We start from the raw sequence: 24,311 nt of genomic DNA, 5'->3' as shown, positions 1-24,311 counted from the left end.
GACATTCAGTTGCTGCTATTACGCGCCTTACTTTGGTGTCATTCTGTAGAAGAAAAAACGATTACTCGACCATGCACAGATGGCGCCGTTGTCGAGTCACGCATGACGCGAACGGAGATAAATGTAGTCTCTCGCTCAGTGTTAAGAGAGTCACAGCTCGGTAGTACTTTTGGCGATTGCTGCAAAAGTTTTTTTTAGGATCCGCGAAGTATTGGAGGAGTTATTACGCCAGGTATGCGCTTATTGCGCCAGGTTTACGCGTCTGTCTCTCTCATTCTCGGCTGACGCGCTCGAAGCTACATACCTAGCGGAGAAGCCAAGACGGCAAAGCTCCACTCAAAAGTTGATTGCCGTGTTGTCACAAAAATTTCACCGACGATTACGATACTCCTTAATGCGAAATTTGAGCGCGGCTCTATACGTGTTTTCATTTCGCAATGCATTGGCTGGCGCGAACAATCTGTCTCGTGTGGCCCATTGCAAACGGAGCGAAGAGTGGTGCGATTGCCTCGCAAGTCGGTAGGTCGCGAGAGGCAACACGTGGGTGACGTGTGGGCGCGATTCACAGCAGCCGCCGCAGACAGAGCTCCACTCATGCAGCGCTTTGTTTCCATATATGGCATCGGTCGACGAGTTTGCCATCCGTGAACAGACGACGCGTGCTGCCATGGCACCATGTCGCAGCGATCGTCTCCGCAGAACATGTTTTGCGCAGAACTAAGCTTTTCTTCTCACGCTTTCGCCATACCATCTTCCTCCGCTTTCTTCCTTGCGCTCTCTTCGCTATGGCCGCCTTTCATCCCCGGCTGCGCTTTCATCTTTCGCTGTGCTCGTTCGCTCGGTTATGAGGGACGCCGAGGCACGCCGATGCTCAACGCAAGAACTGGCGCCTAGAGCTCGTTCTTTCCCTTTCCAGGTTGCTCGGTACCGGTTTTAGAATGCGCTCTAAGAGCTCGCCGTGGCGCCCCGTGGCAGTCGCGGTAGACTACGCTGCGCAGCCAGTCGCTGCTATCTCGGAGGCCACGCGCGCTATAGACCGGTAGGTCAAAGATGAAATTGTGTTTCCATCTTTTTGAGATCCCAGACATGTATGCTTCATTTATTTGACTGTAAGAACAGCAATTACACATTACTGAGAATGTACGCGCGACCACGAAATCAGTGAATAGCGCTGATGGGTCCAGCTAGCTGCTTGCGATGACCCTGCATGACGACATTGCGGAAGTGCGAGCAAGCGATTGTTCGCTGTTTTCGGCATGACATTGTAAATGTACTGCGGCATGCGGTGCAACAATATTCGGCTCCCATGTTCACAGCAGCATCTATGAGTGATCGGCAGCGTTTCGGGGCCCCTTCAAAAAAAGAACTGTTTCGGGGCCAGTTTAAAGCATAATGCTTTCCTTCGCCTCTTTCTCCCGTTTTCGTGGTTGGCGGTTGTCAGCGGTCGGTGGTTGATAGTCGGTTGTCCGACTTGCCATATACAACGGCACCGGGTGCAAAGGCACGGGCTCTCACTCAACGGAGCTGCGGTCTGGGGCGTGGTGGAGGTTGAGGGAACGGGAGGGACTATCGTGCGCGTGAGCTTTGTGGAACGCTCGGCAACGAAAACGTTCATTCATTCGCTCGCTCACGGATTCTCTCGTTCGTTCGTTCGCTGGCTTGCTCGTTCGTTTTTGGACTATTTGATTACACTGACAATCATTGTCGATGGTTTCTACACAATTTTTACTGTGGGCAGGCTTTGCGGATATCACAGAAAAACAGTATTGGTTGTGCGTTGCAAAGTTGTCTTTTCATACGCTTTCATTTCGGTTTCCTTTAATATTTCTGCATTTTATTTAATAAGCGGTTTATTTACGCTTTAATAATCGGCCGTGGAGGATTTCCAGATGTCGTATTGCGCTATTAAGACCGAGGTCACGGATTCGGTGCCCGGCCGTGGCGGCCGCATTTCGATAGGGGCAAAAAAATTTAAAAAAATGCTAGTGTGCATAGGTTTAGCTAGACGTGAAAGAACCTCAGTTGGTCAAGATTAAACCGGCGTCCTCCAGCACAGCGTGCCTCACAATCATATCGTGGTTCGGCGCGTAAATCTCGAGAATATAATTTTTTTTCTTCAGTTATATCCATGGCTTCATTGTCTGTGGCTTCTCGTTGTTGTAACTAACGAACATTGATCCACCCAGTTCCCCTTGCTCTTCTCGATGATATTGTGTTCGCCATAAAGGCGTGTCGTTCGTAGTAACCTTGAGCTATTCAGAGTATTTTCTGAGGCGTGAACAGTCATACTCGCAGACAACTTTCTGTGGCAACGAACGAAAAGCTACGGAGGCAAAGGGCGCACAAGCGAGAGCGCTTCTGAAAGAAGTCCCGCACTTTCATCCGCGTTAGTTAAGCCTGAGGAATAGGAAACATAAACCCCTTATTTACAAAAGCTAAATAAGACAGAGTATACCCCTGTTGAAGTTACTTATTTTGCAGTTTTCCCCCTTCCGTGTCCGGGCAAACGCGAAACCGTGGTACTTGGAAGCTGCGTCGATTCTGCGGCTCTCCTGAAAACCAAAAACGCTGCCAAACATTACCAGACTACTTGGCGTGGCAACACACGTGCTGAAGCTGTAATCAAGCGCACTGTAATAACAGGTACATGATTTATGTAGTGATGTTATTGTTTGGTTACGCATAGCAGAGGTGAGCTCGCTGGCATTGCGTTGTCAGTTCTGGAGTGTGGCTCGCGTGCCGCTATGAAACCTGTCAACTAAGCCGTATCGCAGCGAGATTGAAAAGGAAATCTTCGCTTTAAAGAAGAGAGAGAAGCAGCTAATTAAAAGCTAACGCAAAAGAAACAACATTGTATGCCTATTTCCCAGCATGGACTATAACTTTCTCGCTACAACTGTTGCCTTAAAACCGGTATTTAGAAGCTTCTAACTTTTCACACTTCGTCCGAGTTACGCAAGGTGGCTGCAAACAATATGCCGTTGGTCTCATTTGGTGCCACTTCTATTTACATCTTGGTTCATGTTACGCGAAACACCCAGCCCACCACGCGTCGCGTCGTATTTTCTACGAATGGTCTTGCAAGAAAACGCGGTATCGAGTGTTTTACAGTGACGGCACTAATCCGCGCGCAGCACCAAAGAGAAAATAAAACAAATATTACGCTGGATTTTCATTTGCTGCTACTGTTCTGACAAGGCACTACAGATTGTCGCAGTTGAATTGCCAGAACTCGTTGCGATACCAGCAGTGGGAAAAAAAATTTAGCACTTCTTAAAAATTGCCTCCCGCAGTTTCAACAAATCAAATGAACCGTATTTAGAAGCTGCCCCCGAACCGACATTGCCGAAGGCGGATATTTTTTTGTTTCGTACATCGTGAAACAGAAAACAAGTCTAGTGTAGGATCTAAAGAATAAAATTGGATTTTGTTGTAACGGCGTTCAAACCCCCGTAATTCTTTCGCCATGAGTACACCACATGAACACCGTTTTTCATGAGCGTCGTCCGCTGCTGGCGCATATGTAACACAGGTGGGCTCATAACAGCGAAGGAAAAGTCTGGGGGTTGTTCAGTGGGGGTCAAGAGATCGTTCTTTTCCTTCTCTTGTTATTGTTGGTCTTCGAACTTACTTTAAGAAACACGCAGCCGAGAACGCCTTCAAGTCGTTTTAAGAGGGCGGTTGCAGAAGTTCATACTAACATTTTATCGTGTGTTTCTTCCCTAAAGATGCGTCAACATAAGCAGCAATCTTCCTTTCATTTTTTTTTCACATATCACTCGTGAGCTCCACTTAGGAGGAGTCTCCCAATTTTGACGCCAAGTGGCTAGAAGCACACAAACGGCAGCGTCCGGAAACTGCGTGTTGTTTCAACAGACACGAAGCACGAGGAACTTCGTTCGGACATTCAGTATCCTTATTTCCTTTCCTTTTCGTGCCCCGGCCACGGCGCAGTGAAGGACATTGCGTAATTGCACGGGAACCGCTGGCGTCAGCGGACTCGTTGATACGAGGCGACGGGTGGCTCGACTTCCTCCTGTCGAGAGGCGAAGGTCACACGCGCCTGATTGGAGCCCTGCGCACCGAAACGAGGAGCGGTGGTTAAGTCTTCCTCAACGAGTTGCTTCTGCATGGGTTCTAATCATCTAATCAGGTATAAGGTGCCTTCCGCCTCTGGTGCCACCGCATTCACCACCAAATTTTTCTTTTTTTCCCCCCCAAATTTTACCTCTCATACACATGCGTACGTAACACAGCGCCCGAAACTACGTCATTTCATGACGCCAGGGAACGGCGGAGCGTATACTGTTTCTAACATGGCCCCATCTGCTGCATGATTCGTTGCTACTGAGCGCAAGTTGATGCGGACATCGCTTACCTTGAGGAAACATTTTGAGTCAAGGAAGCCTTAAAGATGAGTCGCCTATCCTCGCGTAACAGCTGCTGCAAGAATGCAACTTCCTCGTGACACACAGCCTGATGGGACAGCAGCTATAGCACAAGGCCGTTAATCATGCGTGCGTGTTGGAGACAAACATCGATGTTAGTGCTGCTCTCTACGCTACACCGCTTAGCGCACAGAGAATGAGGCCTCATGCAGATTCGAGCTGCAGTGAGAAAGCGAAGAAGCAAAAAGAAACATGGTGGTCGCAGTTAAAACCAGAATGGAAAAACATCAATAAAGTAGCACATATAGCGGGTGATCTGTTTTAACGGAAACAGATTGAAAAGAAGAAAGGATTTAACCAATCATTTTTTTGTTCGTCGATCTATTTGTTCTTTCAGCACGGTGGACACTAGATCGTCGAGCAGCGATTGCAGTCTATTTGCTAGTTAACGAATATTCGTTAAATAACTTTTATTACTCTTGCTAACGCCAGCATTGCAATGGTAGCATTGGAGGAGGACACATCAAGAGGCAAACGTAATTTGCGCGATTTTAAAGTACCAGACTTGTTGAGATATTCGTCAATAAAGACAAACGCGTCAGGACAACGTCACTATATTCGAAAAAAAAACTTGAATCGGGAGCATAGGCGTCGACTATGCGAAGGCGGGGGGAGGGGGGGGGGATGATGACGAAGCCCTTCCCCCCACCTGAAGCATCATTACCGGAGTTCTGTTGCCCACATCATTTGAGGTTTCTTTTTTAGTTGCCTCAACCATCTCATTTAAATTTTTATTGCTACCAAAAGCTTAATGTATCATTGTTGGCGCGGATATGCACGGCTTTTCATTCATATTTTTTGCTTTATTTCTGCAAATCCTGACAATTGGAGAGTAACCACATTACAGCGCCAGCAGCGGCTAGCTCATCCAAAATTTTTTTCACTTTAACTTGTTTTTCATTTAAACTGTGAACACCATGCACAGAAACAATATATGTAAATATATACGCTGGGCAAAGTTTATTATATTTTTCAAAGAGAAGGAGCTAACCAACTAACAATTGCACCCGCCGTGGTTGCTCAGTCGCTATGGTGTTGGGCTGCTGAGCACAAGGTCGCGGGATCGAATCCTGGCCACGGCGGCCGCTTTCTATGGTGGCGAAATGCGAAAACACCCGTGTACTTATATTTGGGTGCACGTTAAAGAACCCCAGGTGGTCGAAATTTCCGGAGTCCTCCACTACGGCGTGCCTCATAATCAGAAGGTTGTTTTGGCACGTAAAACCCCATAATTTAATTAATTAATTTACCTACAATCGTTTACAATGGTACAGATGGTCTATGCCTAGAGAATTAATTTGTTGCTGTATGGTAACCTCGCTTCAAATTGATTTGCGTGCTTTGTTGACCCCGAAAAAAACCTACAGACTTCAGTTACCCCTTCGGTAGAGTCTTTTATCAATGGCGTGTTAAATTCACGTCAATTACGTGTCTCAGCATTGCTTCTGTTTCCAGTATACAATGCTAATGGCTCATGAAAAAAAAACCTATTCTAATTTATTGCAGCACTTATTAGGCATGGAAACATCGCCACTTGCACGCAGAAGTCATAAATATGTATAATTCACTTAGTAACCGAAATGGGGCCAAGCCGGATGCACTCGAAATCAGAATCAATAGCAGTCATACGCAGCAGCGCCGATACGTCTACTCACAGTAAAACAAAAAAAAATTAGAAAAAGAGGTTGCACTTTCGCCGGAAAGGCGAAGCAGTATTAATGATAGCTTAGTATAAGACAATTACAAGTGAGAATATACCACCGAAAGACGCCAGTCTCTTGGTGATGCGGGGGGACTCAGGCTGTGAAATTGAAGTGTCTGCTACTATAAGGTCTTGTAAATAGTCATATAAGGCTGTCACTTCAGTGACCAATTCTTCGAGGTCACGCAAAGTTTCTTCAAGTGCAACTGTTAATAAAGATAATTTGTTGTTGCTGATGAGGTGACGCTGCCTCCATGGTCGCTAGCGACTGTTCCTGCCATCGCTTCTGTTGATACCGGTGGTTCATTTGATGCCACATAGTTCAACCCCTCACCGATTTCTGTGCTAAGAAAGACATAGTTGTGCCTAGTTGCGTTGTGTCCGTGACCAATAGAACCACGTCAATGTGGGCGCTAAACTGTTTTGCCGTGCCCGTACTACTTCCGAAACTCATGAAGCTCGTTGTCTTCGACGGCGACACGCGCAGTTCCGTTAAGGCACACTCACAGAAGGCCGACCCGACGCCAATTTTGGTCTGCCGACAGTCGACAGACCGAAATCGGGGTCGGGTTCGGCCTAGTGTGAATGTGCCTTTATTACGGTCGTCAGTGACGAGACCAATAACCCAAACGAACCACCTATCTGCCCTCTTGAACCAAAAATTTGGAGCATGGTCAGCATGTGTCTTTGTTCACGTGAATGTGACGCCTTGGTACAGGTGCTATCCCGACATTCTTCCAAGGTGAAAACCGTACCAATCTTGCATCTTCGCGCGCTCGCCATCGTATTGACACCGGCTCAGCTCACCCTATCCGGCCGAAGCCTTATCGAGTGTCTTCATCGGAACGGAAGATTATTGCTGGGCAAGTGCATCATATGTTAAAGAAAAAGGTAATCCAAGAGCCCTCGAGCCCATGGGCAGCGCCAGTTATCTTGGCGAAGAAGAAAGATGCCTTTTGGAGCTTTTGCATTGATTACAGGTGGCTAAACGTGGTCACAAAGATAGATGTGTATACCCGCTCCGACGAATCGATGGCGCAGTAGAATGCCTGGGTTCTGCCTGATTGTTTTCGTCGTTCGATTTAAGGTCAGGTTATTGGCAGATACCTATAGATCCTGCAGATAGAGAGATTTGTGACACCGGACAGTTTATTCGAATTTAACGTTATGCCGTTCGGGCTTTGTAACGCGCCCGCCACTTTTGAAAGATTCACAGACACAATTTTGTTGTGGAATAAAGGGGGAGATATGTCTGTGTTACCTGGATGACCTCATCTTCGGCCGTACGTTTCAAGGGCGCAACACCCGCCTTAGCCTGGTTTTAGATTGCGTGGAGAAAGCTGGCTTGATTCTCAACTCCGGAAAGTGCCGGCTTGGTGAGTCGCAGACATTGGTTCTTGGCCACCTCGTGAGCAAGAACGGAGTCCGACCTGACCCACGGAAGATAGAGGAAGTCAACGCCTTGAAGCCACCACAGTCTGCACGAGAGCTGCGTAGTTTCCTTGGATTATGCTCGTATTTCTTCCACTTTGTTCCGAGATTCGCTGACATTGTGCATCAATTCCCGCGTCTGTTGCAAAAAGATGTACCATTCGATTGACACCGGAGTGTGAGTCATCGTCCGGTCAAATCAAGTTCCTACTTATGTCGGACCCCATACTGCGTCCCTTCGACGCTTCTTCACCTACCGAAATCCATAGTGACGCCAGCGGAATAGGCATCGGAGCAGTGCTCGTACAACGATAGAATGACACAGAGCAAGTTGTTGCTTATGCCAGTCGTTGTCTCAGCAATGCTAAGCGAAATTATATGGTCACTGAGCAAGGATACCTCGGGGCTGTTATTATTGTTCAGAAATTTTGCTGTTATATTTACGGTCGCCCATTCAAGGTCATCAATAACCACCGTTCTTTATGCTGGCTAGTAAGTCTTCGAGATCCGTCTGGTCGTCTTGCACGGTGGGCTTTACGACTTCAAGAATATGTTTTTGTGGTAACTTAATAGGAGCTTCATGCTGACACAGGTTGCTTCTCTCGCCGCGTTAAACCTCCCCCCCTCCCCCGGAAACATGAGAACTTTCTGTCTATGATTACGAGCGTTGTTAATGGCCTATACCATGGTTGTTTATTAACAATCACAGAAGGAGAAGTTTGGCCATTGAAGAGCACATCCGAAAGTCTTAGCTAAAATGAAATCCTGTAAGCAAGAGAAAAATTGACAGAAAGATTATTGAAACCTTTTGGAATTGCTTAAAGAAATAATGCCCCCAAATATACACATGTACCGCAGCAGATCCCTGGATACTGAGTTTGAGGAAGATTGAGAAGGTCAATGGCCACCAAATTCACTGCGACTAGAGTGCACACTAGAACGTATGTGTGAAGACATGACGTACACATACTAGCAACTTTGTGTTACGCCCTCGCATATATATTTTACACACTCTAGACGTAGTACATTTGATGGTCATGCAGCTATAGTGTCTTACTCGAACTCAGTTTAGGCAGGAAGCTGCAACCATTAAGCTGTGCCTCCCACATTATGAAGCAAATATCTGGTTTACTTTGTTTTCCTTACTTCATTCGAAGTGTCCGTGAACATTTTCCTCCGCGTCGTCGCATTACCGTCGCTAACCATCATCGCTATAAAATCTGCGCAAAAATGCGTCTGCTATTCACTACACTGAGCCTCATACTGAAATAAGGTTTCCAACGTTATAGGCCTATATTTCAGGTAAGGATCACATGTGGCACAGGTGGCACAGGTTTAATTTGATGGTGAAGTGCAGTAAAGGTTAAATCAAGTAGCGCGAATCAAGATTTCATAAAACATAGATATTTATGTCAGTATTTTAATCAATCTACGAGCTTTTCTGTCTATGTAGTTTAGTGTCACTATTTTCAATAAGATTCTTCCACTTGGCCTTGCCAGGAATTCACTATTTCTTGAATTGTGTGGCCGTTATTATAGCTTTCAAAAACAAAACTTTCTCTGCCGAAGCGGAGAGCGCTTTGGTGCGGAGAGCGCTTAGAAAAGACGAAGGTTATCCCACATTGAATCAGTGCGTGCACAGGTCAGTTGAGATTCGGTTTCGATAAGCGCCCGGCGGATGCTTCTTCGGGTCTTTTTCGCAATTCCGACGCTGTGCTACAAATTGCGCTATATAATATATGACCGCCCAGCACGGCGTGTCTTTATGTCACTTGTAGTGGTGCGCTGACCTTACGTAAGAGCACTCGTGTTTCATTCACAATAAAAGCGCGTCGAAGCGAATGTCGACAGCAGTCTGAATAGGGTCTTAACACTAAAGGGATCTCTCGCATGTGTACCTCTCTTCTGTAGCAACCATTTCATTGCTTTGCTTGATTTCCTTCTATCCTTTTTCATAGGAAGGACGTAGATAGCGCACTGGAGCAGTATGGCCGCAGCGCCAGAGCGTACTGCTCAGCTCGGTTGCTAACGACACGGAAGCATATATGCAGTCACGAGCAAGAAAAAAAGAATAGTATACAATGCTCCACCTTCTCGCGCTTTTTTTATTGTAAATTTCTGGTCACTTTATTCGGCGATGCTGCCAAGACCGCGCTGTCGATCTCGCGTTCAGCAGATTCTGCGAATGGTTAATTTCATCCCTAATGACGCACCTGCATGCATGCACCCACTGATGCAAATGTACATCTCCGCAAGTGTGTCTGGTTGACCTCCCTACCTTTCCTCCTCCTACATGAAAGGTTATAGAATTGAATTCTGTGGTTTGACGTGACAAAACCACGATTTAATTATGAGGCCGGCCGTAGTGCATGGGGGACTCCGGAATAATTTTGACCATTGGGTTTTTTTAATGCGCCCCCCCCCCCTTTGCACATATCTCATATCTCTTTCATATCTCTTGGCTCTTCTTCTTCCACATCTTTTAAACTCAACAACAGTGTTGTTAACGATCCATTAGAGATTTCAGAAGCGTTTAATACATATTTTCAGTCAGTATTCGCCTCGGATGATTCCAGTCGTTCAACATTTGCAACTAACGATTCATATGCAATTGATGATATCAACATTAGCCTAGAAGGTGTTTTGAATCTCATACTAAACTTAGATACTAAAAAGCCAGCCGGCCCTGACGGAATTCCGAATTCCTTTTTAGTACGATTCTCGCAATGGACATCTAAATATCTGTTTATTATATGTCAGAAGTCCCTTAATAGTGGCGTTGTGCCTTCTTCCTGGAAAAGAGCTAAAGTACTACCTTTATATAAATCTGGTGACAGGCAGCTTTTATCTAACTATAGGCCCATTTCTTTAACTGCAACCTCATGTAAAATACTAGAACACATAATATATAAGCATATAATACTGTTCCTTGAAAATAATAACCTATTGAACAGCTTTCAGCACGGCTTCAGGCGCGGTTTTAGTACTGTAACATAACTTACGGAGTTCACTCATGACCTTTCCCATTACATCGACTTAGGTAATCAGATTGACACCATTTTCATTGACTTTAGCAAAGCTTTTGACACTGTACTACATTCTAAATTGCTTTTGAAACTCCATAATATTCTAAATAACCCTCAGTTAGTGTCTTGGATTTCCAGTTTCCTTTCTTTGCGTTCCCAATTCGTGTGCTATGATTCTGCGGATTCGTCGGTAGTCGATGTCACCTCAGGAGTCCCACAGGGATCCGTACTTGGCCCTCTACTATTCTTATTGTTCATTAACGACCTTCCAGAACATGTTACTTCTAAAATACGCCTCTATGCAGATGATTGTGTTATGTACAGCCCAGTTGACTCACTCGCTGATCATCAGCGCCTTAAAGATTCCTTTGTTTCATTTTGTGACTGGTGTGCGACTTGGAAAATGAGCATAAATTTTGATAAAACTGTTCTAATGTCTTTTACTCACAGACACATGCCCGTATGTTATGATTATATATGCAACGGTGTACCACTAACACGAGTTTTTCGATACAAATATTTAGGCGTCATTTTTACACCCACCTTGTCTTGGTCTAAACATATAGATTACATTTGTAGTAAAGCGTTAAAAAAACTTGGTTACATCCGCCGGACGTTGTCTCCTGCTCCGAGGGACACTAAATTAGTAGCATATAAAACACTGATTCGCCCAATTTTAGAATATGCTTCCTCCGTATGGAGCCCATATAAACAATGTGAAATTAGTTGTATTGAGTCTGTCCAGAGGAAGGCTATTCGTTTTGTTTACCGTCGCTTCGACCGAGACTTTTCACCGTCAGCTGCTCTTACGGAATTAAGCCTCCAGTTTCTTTCTAGGCGGCGGCACATAGAATCTCTGAAGATTTTCTATTCTTATAAGAACTCTCTTTGTCACCTATCAGATCCCTCCCTTTTAATGCCTGCTTGCCCGACTTCAACTAGAGCTTATCACGCCTCTAATATCAGACCACTCCATCCACGCACTAACACTTTCAAATACAGTTTTTTTCCCCGCATGATTGAACAGTGGAATTTGTTACCTGCCGAAGTTCGTTTGTTACCGATTTCTCAATTTTTAAATGGTATTGCTGATGTATAGTTCCTTGAGATTTTTATATTTCGTTTGTTACCCATTTCTCAATTTTTAAAATGCTATTGCTGATGTATAGTTCCTTCACATCTTTATATTTCTATGTTCTTGTTTGTCCATATCATAATCAGTTTTCTTCGCATGTAAACCCACTCCTGCCATAGCCCTAACGGGCTGCAGTATGTATAAATAAATAAATAAAAAAAAGGACACGGGCGATTTCGCATTTCACCCTATCGAAACGTGGTCGCCGTGGCCGGCATTGGATCCCACGACCTCGTGCTTTGCCGCGCAACGCCATATATCCGCTAAGCCACCGTGGCGGTTATGAAATATTACAGAATATACCCAAAACGCGGAAAACGGTTAACAGCGGTGTTGCAGGGCACTTTTGACAGAGTTCGAATAGCAGCGACGATGGCGGAAAGCGCAAGAGAACTACAGCGTTATCGTAGATACATCAAGTCAGGAGCATCACAAACGCGTGCTGGAGCGATCCATACAGTTTTGTACAATTACTAGAGCGGACTTTTGCTCAGTTATTGTTCAGCCACCATGGGAAGGATGGCTAGTGCATGGATTTGTCTGATCTTCATGACTGTGGTTTCAGACGTCCTTGTGGCTTCGTTTACTACGCTTTATCGGGGCCTAAATTGCACTACATCTCAAAACAATTAATACTTTACTTTTTAATACAGAAGGTAATGAGACTTTGCAAGCACGCTTAATATCTTCTATTTGCAGTGCTTTCGCTTGTCCGTGTGTCCGTGGCGTAATGGTTTCGATACCGGACTTCCTTGCTTGAGGTGCTGTATTCGAATCCTGCCATCAGTCAGTTTTGAAAATGTTCATTTAATTATTTATAACGCAGTAAGTTCTTAACGAACGACCATTTTGCAAAGTCACGAAGCAATTTAAAGCCACAAAGGCGACGTTTAGGAAAATTCATGCACTGCTCATCACTCCAATGCTATATAGCTGAACCGCCCAGTTCACAGCTCCCCTAGACACACCAGCTCCACCTTCTAGTAATTGTATGAAACTCTATGGAGCGATTCAAGTATACAGGCACCAACATTCCGGGACCTCACGCAGAACTACATAAAATCATGAAGGAAAAAAAAAACACCTAGAATGCTAGAAACAAAGAAAATGGAAGCCATTAGGGGCGGTATACCGAAGCGGAACGCTAGCGCAAGGTGAGTCGGACGATGTGCATTTAGCGTATCCAGGCGGCGTGAAGTGGTGCACGTAGGCGCTCATTCTGCGCAAACAGCGTTCATCTCTGTCTTCCGTAAACGATCTTGCAAGGGCTGCGTGTCGCTATTATAGTATTGTTCTGTTGTTTCTCATGCAGCGTTCAAATTTTAGAAGCGCACCCTTGCTTCACTCCGAAATGTCGCATGCTCTGTTACACACTAGAAGTACGTGACGTAAAAAAAAGTGAGTACGTCACGGCAAACGCAAACGTTTTTGCTGTACTTCTCTGGTTTGACATTTGAGATGTGATACCTTGGTCAACAGCCAGACGCAACTTATAACCGTAACAAAAGAAACAAAAACAAAAAAAAGAAAGAAAGTAATAACTTAGACTTGAATTTAATTACAGTTGTAATTAATTCGAGCCGTAAACAACATAAATGAGGGATTTTTTCTCGTAATTATGATCAATAACTCTTCCTTTGGTCAGTATTTGAGGAAACAGTAAGAAAACAATAAAAAAACACCTTAACACCAAAGGGTAAGTGTACAATTACAATATGTAGCCAGTACCTTTTAATTTAGTTTAATTTCATCATTTTCGTTTTACTTTATTTACATAATCCTAATAAACTGCGGCAAAATTCACTAATATTTTTTTGGAAAGAACAGTTTGCTATAGACACGTGCCTTTTTTTCCAATGCTGTATTGGCTCGCATGATCCGGATTTTAAACTGTGTTGTTTGGTTTGGTGCTATTCTCGGCAAGCGCGAAAATTTTCAAGCGTTTTTTTTTTCTTGTGTGTGTGCATGTGTGCGCTGGCATGTGTGCCTTTGCTAGTGTACGTGTGCGTACGGGCCTGCGTGTGTCTGGTTGTGTCTGCGTGTGTTTGATCATGCGCGCGCATTTGTGCGTGCGTGGACACGTAATATGATGATGGACGCAGTGCCATTGTCATATCACCTTGATGTTCCTGTTAAAGTCCAATAATGGGTATTGTTTAAATCACTGAACACGGGCAGAGTACAGCTTCAAGTGGCAAAGATGTATTTCAGCGTGCACCCGGCTGGCCACATTGGCTTGCTCGAGAACCACCAAGGGCGCGAAATGACAAAGCTGATAGTGACTTACGTATCCTTAGGCGATGTGAAGGTGAACGCATGAGTACTTTGTAAGTTACCACCTTAAATCAAAACCCAACCTTAATCCGCCTTAATCGACCTTGCTCTAATTTATACCAAAGTTAATCCACCTTAATCCACTACAGCGCCACCTTAATGCAGTTTAATTCGCCTTCATTCACTTTACTTCACCGTGGGATTTCATAGTGCGAGCTGCAGTAGGTTCAGCGCCGTCAACGTGACGTCATCAATTGGTCACGCGGGTTTTGATAACTTCGGATGTCAAGAGGAAGCTTTAGCTCGGGCGCTCGTATATAAATACATGTAAAAGGAGAATTCGTTCCTCTCGGCAACTACGGCACCAAATTCGAAGAAGTTTGCTGAATTTAAAAGAAAAACTAAAAATTTAGTGACTTCTGGTTTCAAATTTCTTATTTAGGTCGTCAATTTTTTATTACAAATTGACAAAAATAAAAAAAATTTCAGAAAACGGAACTATCAAGTTTGCAACTCTGTAACTCAGCAATGAAAAATGATACCACAATTCCGTTAACTGCATCTAATAGTACATCTAAAGCGCCCAAAATTGATTTGTTGCAAAAAGATCACAGAAAATTTAGTAATTTGAAAATACAGCTTTTGCAGACCCCTTGTACACAACGTAACGAATTCACGTAAGCTATAAATTGACATGCAGAGTTTGTCCGCTTTGAATGGTCTAATGGTCTTTGAACGCCGTTTACAGAACCGCGATATCTGTTCTTGATGCAGAGCTATTAATTCATAAACTTCGTGCTTCTGTTCTTTTGAAACTTTCAAATTTTTGAAAATAGTTTTTTTGAATTCAGGCCCTAAATCGGAATTCCGCTTCCAACACTCACTAGAATTTAACTTTCTCTCGCAAATGCAGAAAATTTCATTAAAATCCGTTCAGGGCTTGTCTCAGAAAAACGTTTTTGCGTTTTACATGTATTTGAATAGGCCGCGTCGGACATTTAAGCTTTCGCCTTAAAAAATGGGCACGTGAACATCACGACATTTGCTTTATTCCTCCGTTCTTCTGTGCTATAAGACGCATATTGAAATTTTCGATTTAATTTCGTTTCGCATCATGGTTCGATGATGCTGTAAAAATATTGATTCAATGTGGACTGAATATTCATCTAAAATTCATAGGACCTTCTTTTAACTTGCCATGAGATGTAGAAAATGTTTCACTGACTACGGTTAGGTGTTGCCTTCACCAACCACTTTCTACGTAATATTGGGTGGTACGAATCATCATCATGTGTTTGTAGTGAATCATAAACGGACATCACGCATGCGCAGTTGTCTTGCCCATATTATGCCCAGCAGAGGCGAGAACTGTGCCTCAAGCTACAAGCGCTGAAGAATCGCATGCTTTCTGATAGACCATTCTCAGACCGTTGCGTTGTCCAGAGATTGCAAGATCATCATGTCTTGTTTGCAATTTTTCTGTTGCTTGCGACCTAGCCTATAAGTCACGACAGGCCGCATGCTTCCGAACTACTTTTCTTTTTCTTGTTCCCTTTCTTATTGTTAGGCCGCGTTATTTTTTTTTCCATGTCCACTTGCAGGTTTCTTTTCATTTTACTTTATTTCAAATATTTTAGACGGCTGTAGTGCCTTAGTCCACGCGTAAGTGAAATGGAGTATCACAGAAGAAAATGCGTCCAGCCTTTGGACTTTTATTCTCAAGTTATTCCCTACCTACCTGTTTTGTAATGCTTGGAGGAATGGGGTTGACAATGGAAGTGCTGATAGGGAATACACGCGTAAGCACACATGGCTGTAACACTTGAGCTACAGCTTCCAGTTAGTGAATTCCCAGCATCTTCCCTTTCTCTGTGAGGGGAGCGAAGACATCATGAGCATAGTTGGAAAGGAAAGAGACCGTATCTCTCCAACTCTATCAAAAATAGCACAATCCCTTCATTTCATTTATTTCCTCCTTACTGGTGTGGTCCGGATGCATTACATAAAGGGGACACACGGGAGGGGGGGGGGGTGCTTCCTTCTACGTGACAATATCAGACCATAACGAAAGGAACATCAAAAATAGAAACAAAAAATGTTACGAAAAGTGCAAGATTGTGTCGGTTGGTTAAACGAAAAAATGAAACCGAGGACACCTAAGCACTTATAAGTTGCGAATTCGAAATCATTAATATTCGATTGAACGCCGCTGTGTGGGCCTTACCATTATGAACTCCTCGCGGGCAAGCGAGTGCGTTGAGACGCTTGGTCAACGTCTCTTAGATAACACCAGGCCGGTGCATTTCGATCCGTGACGTCATGCTACTTTACCCTACTGTCTAATGGGGACGCTCCCGAGTAAGCCGCGGTGATTTTGACTTCAACACTTCCGTCACGTCTGGCTTGGCAAAGTTAATTTTGCTCCAAGTAGCATGACGTAATTAGGCTGAGTCAACAGGCTTGTTATCCAGGAGGCGTTGGCTTTGTGCGTTTTGATTTGGCCTAACTGAGACGCAGTTAGAACGCAGGCGAGAGCTTGCGCGGACAGTGAACGCGCGGACGACACAGGCTTCCGAGAGCGAGAGCAAGGTTGACTTGGCGTCGCGGCGATGCGCTCTCTCCTCACGAAACATCTGCAGCGCTATCGTGGCAGAAAGTTGCCCCTTTCAACCCCACTGCTCCGTCAAAGCGCGCTCGTGACGGGGCGCCCCGGCCAACGGGAATTTAGATGCTGTTTTAACGCGATAGCGTTAAGGAGCTCGTGTCGCAGAAAAGCCGGTGTCGTCGGCGTCGGTGTCGGGTGTCGGCGTCGGCGTCCGCGGAGTTGGCCGTGAGCGATAAATCATGGCAGGCACTTCATAAATAAAAAGCAACTTCCAAGATGGGCTGGGTGGGAATCGAACCAGGGTCTCCGGAGTGTGAGACGGAGACGCTACCACTCAGCCACGAGTTCGATGCTTGAAATCGGTACAAACGCGCTTTTAGTGAACGCGGTGTTGCCTTAAAAACGTGCCGTAGAATGTTATACTGCGGTGTATATCGGTAATTATGAGCACGTAACTTACAGAAGTCGCATTTACGCGAATAGCGAAGTACGTTTCCGCTACATTTCTGCTGCGCTTACCACACACGCAGAGCCATCTTGCGGCAAACACAGAAGACCCCTCCTCTCAATGTACGGCGCTGCCCCGACAGGTGGCGCACCATGCGCGCATTGGGGCTGTGCTGTGCGCGGACCGGTGCCAGGCGCGTTGCGGCCCCGACTCCCTCTCCCCTGGCGACGCTTCGCCGTGCTCCCACGCGGGTTGCAGAATCAAGCGCCGTTCCTTTCTTTAGATTACTATCTGTCTATCTCTCTGCCCGTGCCGATCACGACGTTTGGCTGGCGTAGATCGTTTCCCCCTCCGAGACACCGAGTTCTTTGGTTCGTTCCGTTTGCTCAGGCGCACGTTTCGTTGCTGCGCAGAACGCTGCGTTGCTCGACGCTTTCCGTGTGATAGGTGGGCGCAAAGTCCGATGCGGGGCGCCTCGTAAGTGATCCCTGCGCCGTAGCGCTTTGTCTTACACCCCTTGGCGGGTCGATGGGAACGCTGTCGCGTTCCACTCTTGAAGGCGAAGCTTAAGCGTCCTCCAATTTTTTCACTTGTCTAGACGACAGCCGCCGGCTGTTGTGTTCAATAGGTTATTTGACGCTGCCGCACAAAAAAAAAAGAAAGGAAGAGAGAGAGAGAGAACGTGCGCTGACGCAAGTAAGATTAATTGGGCAAGATGGATAATTAACCTTTCCCGGAAGAATGATTTACGGTCAGTGCATGAAACAATATTTTCTTAAAGGCTATTCCAGTGGGCCATTGCCTCCGGGAAGATTGAGGTGTTCATTGAAGATGTCCGGGAGATAATGCGTGCTTTGCGACACCGTGTCAGAGAGAGAGAGGGAGAGAGAGAGAAAGGCAAAGGAAAGACCGGGAGGTTAACCCGAGATTATCTCCGGTTGGCTACCCTGTACTGGGGGAGGGGCAAGGGGATGCAATAGGTGAGAGAGAGAAGGATAAAAAAAAGAAAAGAAAAACCTAAACACACACGCGCACGTACACACGAACTGTTTCTGTGGGCACTGTCACGCAGCCCGCAAAGGCGTTGCTAGTCTTACGCAGTGTCACCGTACAGTCCTACGTCACACAGTGAACATTCACAATTTGTCAGAAAGTCCCGTGTCTTTCAAGTATCGCAGCAGCGCCTTCATAGCAGATCGCGCTGATGTTCGCGTAGGCCAGTTTCCAAGGATCTTGTTTTCTGACATTGGGCGCTTGTCCAGTTTGTCGAGGGTGGCTGAGAGGATCGCTCTTTGTGGGTTAAAACGAGAGCAATGACAAAGAAGATGCTCGATTGTTTCATTGCACCCGCAGAAGTCACAAAGTGGGCTGTTGGCCATTCCGATACGGAAAGAGTAGGCATTTGAAAATGCTACTCCAAGCCATAGACGAATTAGAAGGGTGCAGTCACGTAGTGGAAGCTCGGGCGGAATACGGAGCTGTAAATTAGGGTCCAGGGTATGAAGGCGTGCACTAGTGAAATCGTATGAATTCCATTAGGCTAATGTCAGGTCACGCGCAAGTGCGGAAAGTTTTTTCGCTGCGGTGTCAGAAAGCTACTAGACCAATATGGTCTAAAAGGGAAGACGTACGTAGGGGTGAATTTAACAGGAAATGCTTGTAAGGGGGATGGAAATGAAAAGAGTGGAGCAGGCAGAGACGAAAGATTCTGGTGATTAATGTTCATTACAAAGAAAAATATGACGCAAATCTTTCATATGTACTCCTTGTTTGACAAGTTTAGTATGTGAACCATCTCAAAAAATCTTATAAAACATGAACGCAAGAAGTCAAAATGGTTCCCGTTCTTGCAAATACGCATCATCGTCACTAACTACACCGCAGAGACAAGGTAAAAGGTTTGATTAACGGATGGGATGGGGACATTAGCAGAAATAAGGTGGAGTCGACTAACGCAGACAGAGGTTAACTGCTGATCGCTGGAAAAGGCTTTCGTCCTGCAAGTGCCTTCTTGCAAGTACAGCACCCAAACACAAAGGATCTCATTCGTTTTACGCGAGCGGGTTTTTAAAGTGTTCAAGCCGGCAAAAAAGAAACCTGCCACATGTAAGCAATACCTTTCAGGAAACTTTGCTTCACGTGATATCGGTTGGTTGGTACAAACACTGCTGAACAAACAAGGGGATAAAGCAAGCCACATGATTCACCATTCAACACGTTCCTCAAATCTACCCCCCCGCCCCTTCCGTCTCCCTCCTATTACTGTTTACCACCCCATTTTCAGCTGCTTTCCTGGAAGGATCGCCTCACTTACCAGGAGGAAAATGGGTGGCGCGGAAAATTTCGACTGCGTGCCTTCGTTCACCCCCTTGGTATCACACACGTCGCCGTTCCCTATATATGTCGCGTGATGTTTTCGCCCGACTTCCTCAAGCACGTGGCACCTTGTAGGGTCATTTGTAAAAAACGAAGGAAAGCGTGATGCTTCGTCCATTAATAGCACTCGCCTTTGTAGGAATATTGGCAGAGCCTATCGCCGCTGACTCGCGCCATCGTACAGATATATGGCGACGTCCTCCTCATAGAGCTAAAGGGGGAACGATGGTCATGTTGTTCTGTGACAAGCGCTGGCGACCTGGTCTTTGTACGTTCAGAACTATTTTAGTAAGTAGAGCCAAACACGCGGTTTGCCCTCGTTTCCCGTCAGATTACCTCAGTACAGAGCATATATTATTAAGTGATTTAGGTACAAGGAATCATACGGCGATGATTGAAAGAGAATAACTGTAGGAATGACTATGCCTTAAGGCAGCGCTCTGTTATTCTTCGGAAGTGAAGGCTCGGCCCGAGTCAAACGGCGCGCCACCCTTACAGGATTCACCCCTCACTTTGAAAGGAACAGTTTTTTCTGCTCAACTTCATAAAAAAAAAAGAAGAAAAGAAAGAAAGAAAAGGCTGGATTTTCATAGCACATCACATATTTTTAAGGCTCTTGGAATGTGTTAGCTGAAACAGCCTGCGTGTTCTCTCAAGCGTAAGGTATTTGCCCTCCTGAAGCATAAGTGAGGCCACTCATCTCTTGCGTTCAAACTGATCCCATACGAAGCAATTATTTAGCGAGAGTCAGATGATTCAAGCGGCTCGTGTTTTCTTTTGTTGTTGTTGGTTACAACCATATAAAGCAAACAGAAAAGGAAGTCATGAGAAACATAGGGAATTAAACTGCTGTACTTATTTAGAATGTATAAATAAGAGCGAAAAGGGAAATAAAGCTGCATGGAAAGAGAAATATAGCTGCATATGGGAACAGAACCCGCACTTTCCGCATTATACGCGTGTGGTGCTTGCCATGTGTGTGTATGTGTGTCCACTTTAATTCCCATTTTCTTCATTATTTAAAAATTAGATTGAGTTAGCACGACAAGCTGGAGTTCTTTAACGTGCACCAAAAATGTGGTACATTAGCGCTTTTACACTAAATGCGACCACCACAGCGAGGATTCGAACCCGAGACCTCGTGCTCAGCAGCGCAATGGCATAGCCACTGAGCCAGCGCGACGTATCGTTGCAATTTCTACATTTCAATCAACTGTGTCCGTTAATGTCCTCTACGTTTTCCATCGCTTAGTTTTCTGATTGCTTCATGTTGTTCTAACTGAAAAAAAAAATAGCCCCTCGGTTACTCTTACTCTCGCTCCTTGCACAACAATCGCCTCGACTTTGGCATGCAGCCTTGGCATGCAGCCTTGATATGCAGCCATGATGCCATCAGCTGCGTTTACTTATTTATTGGCTGTCTGCTGCTAAATTAAGGTACTACTTGACGCCCGCGGCAGAAAGAATGACATCCATCGCCATGGTGATGAGTGGCGCTGGCTAAGGGATCCTTGTTTTGCACTGTTTGTATAGATAACCTCGGGGTATTTTTTCCACTTATTTATTTAACTGTTATGTATTTCCATTTTTTTTAATCCCTTGTATGTAAATTCACGACCAGTCCTTTTTGAAACATGCTTGTCTGCAGTATTGTGCACAAGAGAGACAGAGAAAAGAGATGGCTAATGCATTGATGCTGGCACTGATAGAAAAATTTTAGCGAGTCGCGATATTTTCATCCTCACATCATGTTTTAGATATAGGATAAGACCTATATCTAATTACAGTTGTCGTCTGAATATTAGACAGCTTAATGCATGCCTTGTAGACCGTTTTGGAAATGCGTACGCAAGCGAACGTAAGGCAATACGTATATACATAAAGACTGCACATGCTCCTCAGTGCATGTGCGTTGTGCGTTATCGCCTTTTTGTCGATTACATACAATATGTCTACGTACGTAGTTTAACGTACGTAGTGTTCCCGAACACCAAAAAATCGCAAGCTATGAGCGACTAGCCGGCTCAAATTCAGGGGCCGTGTGGCAATTGCGGCATCTGTGTGCCTGATGAGACGCGTCGGAATAGAAACGGTGTGCTGTGACTATTGGAGCGTCTTCTCTTCGACAGCTTTGATACTATAGGCACCACATTGCGCAACACCTGCTTGAGGCTTCTTTACGTGTGTGACGCTGCACGTTAGACTAAATGTCTTGAAGTCACGCACGACTGAATAGACCGTTTAAGTGCAGCGTTTAGCAGCACACGCAAGGAGTTGGAGTCATCGTTGCGTAGACTCCGCCCGCTTCGGATCTATCTAGTCGTCGGTTTCCATGTTCGGCTAACACATTCCCCACTAATGCTCGTATTTGCCTTCGAATTGTGTAATGAAGCTTCGAGATCAGTGTACTGGTGACAAATGGACGATGCTTTCGAGATACGTTCTCATTTAGCGACGCAGGAAGCTTAACGAGAGAGTTTGCTGATGTTTTCTGTAGCCGCGTCGAGATTGCGCCAGAGCCTGTATTTAGTTTTTTCGATCATTGGCCCGTTTCGAAGGATGCGCCCACAAGTCAAGTGAAGACATGCGGGCTAAGAAGTCTGTTTTGGAATAGCCTCGATGCTGAGCAGGCCCCTCTTATTGACACGTACAACCGGCACTGCCACTCTCGTTCCCGTGGCATGACGGCATTTGTATCGGCCCAGCTTAAAAATGGCAGGCAATACGGTTCCCACAGGACGCTCGATCGCGAGATGTAGAAAGAAAGCGATGTGTTTTTCCGCTCTCGGCAAGACAACAGTAAACCAGACACCTATACTAACTTCTAGACTTCATAGGTACATGGTGCGAGGGTGCGGGTGCGATTAGCACAGCGACTGTGGCTTTGGATTGGTTTCAAGTAGTGACACACTTGCGGAGATTCAGCATTGGATTAGCTGGACATTTCATATCGATTTGGCTTGTCAGTACTTTGTATTTTTAGACCTAAAAGGCGGCGTATATGTTGGGTAGTTGGCAACCAAGTACAGGGTAATTGAAAGAGTAAATAGACAACCAGGAGTCATAAAAACAAATTGAAACAGAGGCAACGAATTGGATGAAAGGAATGGAAACAAAAAGGGCCATGGAGATTCGCAATAATGGGAAGAAGGAAATCCCAAGGGAAAATCTTTACGATAACCCGAAGGGCAGTGCCTTGCTGTTTGCTGGTCGAGCTGGTTGCCTAAGGAGCAAATACTCTGAGCAAGATGAGGCATGTGTATGCTGCAGCAAAAATCTGTAGACAACTCAGCACATCCTACTGGAATGCGAAGAGATTTACCCAACGAGGCCTGTAGGTAACGTACACCTTCAAGAAGTTAGTATAGCTGCCAATGTCATCGATTTCAGTCGGAAAGACAAACATTGTCTATCGCATTGCGACGACTGGGCGATGGGCCGTTGTCTGTGCAGGTGCTGCTTGAAGACCGCTCGTCGGCCCACAAAGCTGTGAAGGCACTTTTGTCTTTCATGAAGGCAACTGGACTCTGTGAACGCCTTTGACTCAGGCCCTCCGTGTGCGTGCGCGAGCTCACCCGCAGCCTTCGTCCCCTCACCTCCCTCTATATCATCTTTCTATTCCCTCTCTCCCGTTCCCCAAAGTAGTGTAGCCAACCAGACGCATTTCTGTTAAACATCCCTGCCTTCTTTCTTTATTTCCTCCTCCTCCTCTCCAGAAGCGCACCTCGAGCACGTGCCAAGCGCAGTCAGGCTATCAATGTACGCAGATGACATCTGCATATGGACATCTGTAGTAACACGTCCACAGTGGCGAGCGAGAATTCAGAGAGCTGCCACCCAAACTGCTATCTACCTCCGTAATCGAGGCCTGGAAATTTCCTCCGCGAAATGTGCACTAGTGCCATTTACGTGCAAACCCATGAAAAACTACAACGTAATGATAAATGGCGAAAGAATACCACATGTTCGATCTTAGAAGTTTCTAGGTGTCATAATCGACAGGAACTTGTCATGGAGCACTCCCGTAACATACGTGAAAAAACGGTTGACAGGCATCTGCCACCTGTTCAAGTTTTTCACTGGCAAGACTTGGGGAATGTTGACAAGTACTATGTTACAACTATACACGGTGCTTTTTCTCGGCTTTCTGCGGTACAGCTTGCCAGCAATAACCAACGCAGGCAAAACGAATCTATGCACAATAAAAGTATGCAGGCTCAAGCGCTCCGAATCTGTATAGGCCTGCCTCAGACTGCATCTACAATGGCGACTATAGCAGTCGCTAGAGACCACCTTGTCAAGACCCACATTGAAATTGAAGCGCTAAGAACCTACATAAGGCATCTTTCCAGAACTCCTTGCCACCACCTATAGCCTCTCTACCAGTGGACGGACCACGCACGTACCTCTTTCAGCCAAACGATAACCGCACATGGTGAATCATTGCCAGCTTGTTTCACTCCTGCTCCGAGACCTTCGATTTCTCCATGGTGCCTCGCTCAGACAAAAGTCAACCTGACAATACCTGGTATCACGAAAAAGCTTATCTATCATCACCACTCCTTAAACAGCTCACGTTACTACCTTTGTACGAGAACTACTATGACTCTACGTATACCTACACGATGTATCTATCCTGCCAAACAGCTCCGCTGCGGCAATCATGATACCAGTGAAGCTACAACCATTAAATTTAGGACAACTCATGCGACATCATTGACGGCAGCAGAGCTCGCAGCGATCCTTACCGCTCTTCATTACATCGTGATGAACCTGCGCACAAGTGGACGATCTTCTGCGTTTCAAAGGCGGTACTGCAGTCTCTACTGCCCCCTTTACGACGCGGACCGCACGGACAGCTGGTAT

The sequence above is a fragment of the Dermacentor variabilis genome, chromosome 1, assembly GCF_050947875.1.
Source record: "Dermacentor variabilis isolate Ectoservices chromosome 1, ASM5094787v1, whole genome shotgun sequence".
In the NCBI taxonomy this organism is placed as follows: domain Eukaryota; kingdom Metazoa; phylum Arthropoda; class Arachnida; order Ixodida; family Ixodidae; genus Dermacentor; species Dermacentor variabilis.
This window is presented reverse-complemented; position numbering follows the sequence as displayed.